The 6,856-nt window shown below is 36.9% G+C and overlaps 1 non-coding gene across 1 annotated transcript; it reads left to right on the top strand.

The window, feature by feature from the left end:
- The first annotated feature begins 303 nt into the window (after positions 1–303).
- On the top strand, positions 304–410 carry LOC122101432. The gene has a single exon (XR_006146378.1). It is a non-coding gene; the product is annotated as a U6 spliceosomal RNA (small nuclear RNA).
- The last annotated feature ends 6,446 nt before the right edge of the window (positions 411–6,856 follow it).

Below are 6,856 nucleotides of genomic sequence, written 5' to 3'. Positions count from 1 at the left end.
ATAATCCTAAAATTAAATAGATATAAAACACTAAAATTTTTAACAACCCTTAACACTTGCTGCTGTGTTCATTATGGCATGTGCCTTGTATAGAACAATTGAATTATTTCCCCTACACATCTCTTGAACCCCAAATATCTGGAATTATTTTGTTTTTGACATGTCCATCTTGACATTATTCTTAAATGTGTGCTTATGTAAGAAGTACATGGTTCTAAAATTTCACAATTCTTCTAAACTTACTTTTTGTTGAATTGCCTAGTTTAAGAAAATCAATTACACTTTATATATAAAAAATATTCTGTGCTCAATTCAGCATCACATAAACTAACATTGTAATGATACTGAGAAGATTAGCATGGCCCCTGCGCAAGGATGACAGGCAAATTCCTGAAGCATTCCATAGTTTTACAACAATAGATGCTGGAGGGGATGTGGACAGAAGGGAACCTTACTGAATTCTTGGTGGGAGTGTAAACTTTTTCAACCATTTTGGAAATTAGTATGGAGGTTCCTCAAATGGCTCCACATAGATCTCCCCTATGATCCAGAAATCCCACTTTGGGGCATTTACCCAAATGATGACAAACAAGACCATATGAAAACTACCAGCACAACTACATTTATTGCCGCATTATTTAAGATAACTAAGATATGGAACCAACCCCGATGCTCCTCAGCAGAAGAATGGATCAAGAGGATGTGTTTTATATAAACAATGGAATTCTATGCCTCCATCAGAAAGAATGGCATCATCCAATTTGTTAGAAATTGGAAAGATATGGAAAAAATATTAAGTGAAGTAAGCCAAATCCAAAAGAACACAGGTCCCATGGTTTCCTTAATTTTCAATAACTAATATATGTATAGTATAAGCAGAAAAGGTCAAAAGGTATGTCCATATGACCAGATAACATAATGTTCCGGGAAATGAAACCCAAGATAGGGATACAAGAATTTTTCTCTTTTTTGCTATTGTTTCTAATGTACTTATAATGTGCAATGTGATTTTTTGTGTCTTTTTATAGGTTCCTCCCCATGCTATAACAACTGTTTTCACTGTATTTGAAGTTGATGCGCCTATATCTTGTATATATGCTCTTCTAATTTGGGGAGAGGAAGGAAAAAAACAAAATGCCTAAATAGGGATACAGGTTGACCCATTGTAACAATGAGATGCACAAGACACTATGCTGAAAAATGAACGTTACAATTTAGGCAGGGGAAGGGGGGAGGGGAGTGCACTTGTGGAGGTGCGAGGGAAGGAATGGTAGGGGAAAAATAAAGGAGGAGGTAACAATGCTTGTTAGGAATTGTTCTCATTACCTAGCTCATGTAAATATGACACCTGTGTACAGTATTTTTACAATAACAAGTATAAAACTTTTCTAAGAGGGAGGAGTTTATTTCCTTTATTTTGCTTATATAATATCGTTAACAAAGAAATTAATGCAAAACACTGATATGAAGATATTTAGAATGGATGTATGTGTGTATGTGTGTGTGTGCACGCATGCGCGCAAGTAGCATGCATGTACAGGAAATTGCATTTCTGTTGGCATGCTCAGAATTTGAAATCGCGGCTTCAAGGTCTTGCTAGGCCTTTCCTCTCTAGATTGGTGAGCTACTATATAAGCTACATCTTCATTCTTGGCCCTATGCTAGTTCAATAAATTTTTGAAAAATTATCTCATGAATTTATTTTGCCCTGATTGGGTTCCAACTGTTATCCACAGATCTCGGGCTCCTGAGTAGATGTCCGGAGGAGTTAGGATTACAGGTGCGACCATCCAGCCAAAGGTTTTCAGAATAATTTCAAAAGTAGAAGAAAATTTACTTCACAGGGTCCTGTTTTATCATCTCCTACTTTGAAAGCATTTTGGGTGATTGTATATGAATTTTTTAGGTTTTTGATTCTTAAAAGTCAGTTAATGATAATATTTAAAAGTTTTAGTACTTTTTAAAAAGGAAACTGGAAGTTTCCTCAATTTATAAGCTCAACTCTCTACATGATACCCCAATCTCACCAACACAGTCTGTGTTGAAGACAAAATGTAACAGAAAACAATCACCATGGACATTAATTGCTATGCTATTATTTCTTGGACAATATGAATATTGAATTGAGAATGTAAGAGACTGGAGAGATTTTACCTACCTTTTTTGTACTGCTAAAAGGCTTTTGGAAACTTTGCCTCATTTCCTTTCTCATTGTATGTCTTTGGGTCATCTACTTAAGGCATTTAATTACAATTTTCCCAACACTAAAATGGTAATAACATTAGCATTATAACAAATATTATCTTAAGAATTAAGGGAAATAAAACTTGTGAAGTACTTAACCTAAACTTCTGTGAAGGAGCTTTGAGTTTAGCCAACAGTTTTTTTTAAATACTAAATAGAATGCAATAAGCATTACAAAAACCATTACATGTAGTGAGAAACCAGAAGTAATGTTATCTATTGACCATGTTCTGCTTCCAAGGAAACCAGGGTGATAACTTCTTATTCTGTAAATAAAACTGGTTATCTTATATCTTACGTCTTGGTAGTGTAAAAGTATCAGGGAAAGAATAATGAATGAATGTTGTAGACTGAGGTGAAGTCCATATGAAAATGTGAAAAACTGGTAAAACATAAAAGTACCTTCACGATATGTTGGGGTTTACATTTTAAGGAAGACCTAGAAGAATGAATTCTCTTTTTGATATCCTAGCATAGGTCCTTAGAAGTAGGAACTCTTTCTTCCTTCTTGTAGAGGCATCATCAGATGAGAGGAACTGTATTTTTTTTGTTTGCTTCCTCCCATTTATTCTTCAGTTTGAAATCTGAACTACTTGAGACTGAAAGAGAGCAAGGGAAATTAGACACATAGACTTTGGAAAGAACAATTAACGTAAAATAAATAAAATGCACATAGCCTTGTTAAAGGTCTAAATAAATTGAATTATATGGTCTCAAGCATTAACAGAAAATGATTTAAGCAATATCATTTTATTGAAAATTGAAAAATGTTAGGAGTGGCTTAATATTTTTCTATCTACTACCTTGAATTAATTACTGATTTTGTATGGAGAGATTAAAGATGAGATTAACAAGAAACTTGATTAAAATTGGACAAAAGTTCTGAATAGACATCTTTTCATAAAGCCCTGAAAATCGCCAGTGGGCTAACAAAGTTGTGTTTAATACAACTTCTATGCTGGCTTAATGGTTTGTGAACTGAAATCATTAGAGAAATGTAATTCAAAATTACTATGATAAGGAGTTCCGGAAAGATGGCGGAGGAGAAGCTGGAGGCTAATCAAGCTCTCGCAGAGAAAGGAGTTTTATATAATTTTTTTCAAATTTAATTTTTTTTGTGAACATACTGTACAGAGGGGTTACAATTACATGGGCAGGATAATGCGTACATTTCTTATCAAACATTGCAGCCTCCTCCTTTGTTTACACTTCACATCCCTTCCCAGTCTCCCCCCTACCCTCCCACCTAATCCTCCCCCCTCCCCCCCACACCAACGTTGTAAAGCTCGTTTTCTACATGACAACTTGTACTTCTCATTGTTGCAACAGGTCCACCTGTATCCTTAAACGACTTGTTTTTCCCCATCTCCTCCACAAGTTATACTGACATAAAATATAGTGAAAGCAGGGGTTATACTGTGGGGGAGGGACATACAAAGCAACAAAGAAATAATATTATAAATGCATTAGAAACAAATGCATGAAATAAAAAACCATTAAAATACCTATCTAAGGGTTCATTTTCCTAACATCACATTATCTGACCTTTTCCGCTTGACTCATACATATACTAGATATTGCAAATAAGGGAAACCATGGGACCTATGTTTCATTGGGCCTGGCTTACTTCACTTAATATAATTTTTTCCAAGTTTTTCCATTTCCTAACAAATGGGGCAATGTCGTTCTATCTGATGGAGGCATAGAATTCCATTGTGTATATATACCACATTTTCTTGATCCATTCATCTACTGAGGGGCATCTGGGTTGGTTCCATATCTTAGCTATGGTAAATAATGCTGCAATAAACATAGTTGTGCTGGTCGCTTTAGTGTGGTCTTGTTTGTAAACATTTGGGTAAATGCCCAAAAGTGGGATTGCTGGGTCATAGGGGATGTCTATGTGAAGTCTTTTCATGAACCTTCATACTGCTTTCCAAAGTAGTTGAACAAGATTACACTCCCACCAACAATGCAGTAAGGTTCCCTTCTGTCCACATCCCCTCCTACATCTGTTGTTGTTAGAGTTCTTGATTATAGCCATTCTAACTGGGATGAGGTGGTATCTCAATGTTGTTTTGATTTGCATTTCTTTTATGGCTAGGGAGATTGAGCATTTTTCTTCCTGTGTCAATTGGCCATCCTTCTTTCTTCTTCAGAGAAGTTTCTCTTCAAGTCTTTAGCCCACTTATTTATTGGGCAGTTGTTTCTTTGAGGATTTGTTGTTGGGGGATTTAATTTTTTGAGTTCCAAGTATATTTTAGATATGAGACCCTTGTCTGTTTTATGGCTAGTGAAGATCTTCTCCCAATCTGTATGCTTTCTGTTGATCTTGCTAGCTATGTCCTTTGCCCTGCAGAAGTTCTGCAACTTCATACAATCCCATTTGTCCAATCTTTCTTTCTGGGAAGATGGCGGAGGAGAAGCTGGAATCTAAACAAGCTCTCGCATAGAAAGCAGTTTTAGAGTTCCAGTGAACATTCCTAAGCCAGAGAATCACACCAAGTGTGCCATCACAGGACAGAGAGTCAGGCCAGAGAGAGAAAGGAGTTTTAGAGTTCCAGCGAACAGACTTAAGCCAGAGAAACACACCAAGTGTACCATCACAGTTCAGAGAGTTAGGCCAGAGAGGGAAAATCCAGGCAAGGAGACAGATCTGAGCACTTGCTAGCAGCCGCCACTGCGGGCTACAGTGGTGGTGGAGGTGGCAATAGCCACCATACCTGCAACACAGAGAGTCCAGGACAAAGGAGCCAGACATGGCGTGCGAGTGTATTCTACTGAACACCAACAAGAACCGACAAGGAGCAGACATCTTCATCCTGCAGTTCACAGACCAGAGATGACCCAGGAACCAAAATGCGGTGTGAGTAGAAGCCTAACGTCCTCACTCCTTCTCAGGGAGCAGAGGAGGGAAGGCCACCCCTCCCCGCCATTACAGGAGATCTCCATGTTTGATACTGACAAAGCTTGGCTGACCTGCTAGCTCAAACACAGGCCTTGGAAGAAAACTAGAGTCATTTAGCAGGTCACAAGATCCTAAAGTGACATGGCAAACTCAGCTCCATCCAGGGAAAAGTCACCCAGCTCGGGCCGCCAGCCCCAGGAGTGGGTTTCTTCACTGGGTAATCAGAGCCAGACGCTGCCCCTCTCTTTAGCAGCATGGACAATCCATTGAAATTCAGTAAACATAAACCCTGAGAGTGGCTCGAGGCTGGGCTCTGTGAGTCTCTCACAAAGTCTCCTCAGGGAAAAGCTACTGTTTGCTGAAAGGCCTCAACTCTACCCAGAACCTAGCCTCATCAGAGCATCTACAAACATGAGGAAAAAGCCATCTCCCTCTTTTGTGATACTCAAAGCAGATCTCCCTCCCATTGAACTAGCCAGGGGAAAGGATCACAAAATATTTTGTACACATAGCATTTTTCTGCCTGTTCAAACAAACTGCTTAAGAAACCAACTAAGCCACAGGGAAATCAAATACCACAAGCAGACCAGAGACTCCAACAAGAGGCTGGTTATGGACACAAGGGATATAAAAGATCTTCCCAACCTCTCCCAAAAAAATCAAAGAACTTGTTTTTTCTCTGTTTCTTCTTCTTCTTTTTTTGGTTCCTTTTATAAAAATATTTTTCTTCTAAAACTTTTTTTTTAATTTTTAATTTTTACCATTTTGAAAAAAAATTCTATACTAGTAACTTTTTTCTCTTCCTCTTATAATTTTTATTTTAAGGGTATATGTGTGTGTGTGTTTTTCTTTCTTTTTTGTTCTTTCTTTTCAAAAAATATTTTTGTTTTTTGTTTAGCTCTACTGAATGTCTGATTTTTTTTCTTTTTTGCTCATTTTTTTCACCTTTTCTGCTCTTTTGCTCTTCTTTGTGTGACTTAATTGTTGTTCTGCACATCCTCAGATATACCCATAGTCGATTATTAGACTTTATCCCCCATTGTGTACACATTTAATCCACAAATTTATTACTCAATTCAAAGCCTCTTAGACTTAAATTCCTAGCAGTATTACCTCTTTATACCTATATAATATTTTAAGTATTTTTATTTTTAAGGTTTTCATGTCTCCTTTATATCCCTCCCATTCTCTCATTATACCCACGTTCTTCTCTGAATATTTCATTTTCAATCTGCATATTTTTAATCATTACACTTTTTATTTTTTGATTTTTGCTTTTCTATTTTTTCTTGTCTCTTTTTTCTCTTTCTCTTTCTTCTTTTTTTCTCTCTCTACTTTTATCCTATCCAACCTCTTTCCCACTTTGCTATTAGGACTTAGTTAAGTAAACTCTCCCTGTTCCTTCCCATATTTCTCTTTTCCTATTTTTACCCACATGTCTCCCTAAAACTAATAATTTCTGGTTTTCCAAATTCTACTTTGCGGTTTGTAGCCCATTATTATATAGTTGTTTGATGTTGAATAGGTATATCTGTTGAACTCATGACAATCATGGGACAAGACAGATAATGAATAATCCAGAGAAGAGTTCCCAAATAGCTCTACAAACACTACTGGCAAACATGGTAAATGAAAAGATGGAAAACATACAAAAGGAGTTTGTATGAGCGTGATAGAGAGAGAGAGGAGGCAAACGAAAGGTCA

This window comes from Dipodomys spectabilis, unplaced genomic scaffold, assembly GCF_019054845.1.
Source record: "Dipodomys spectabilis isolate Male_0828 unplaced genomic scaffold, ASM1905484v1 ptg000662l, whole genome shotgun sequence".
Taxonomy (NCBI): domain Eukaryota; kingdom Metazoa; phylum Chordata; class Mammalia; order Rodentia; family Heteromyidae; genus Dipodomys; species Dipodomys spectabilis.
Note: the sequence above shows the minus strand (reverse complement) of the source record. Positions and strands in the feature narration are given on the sequence as shown.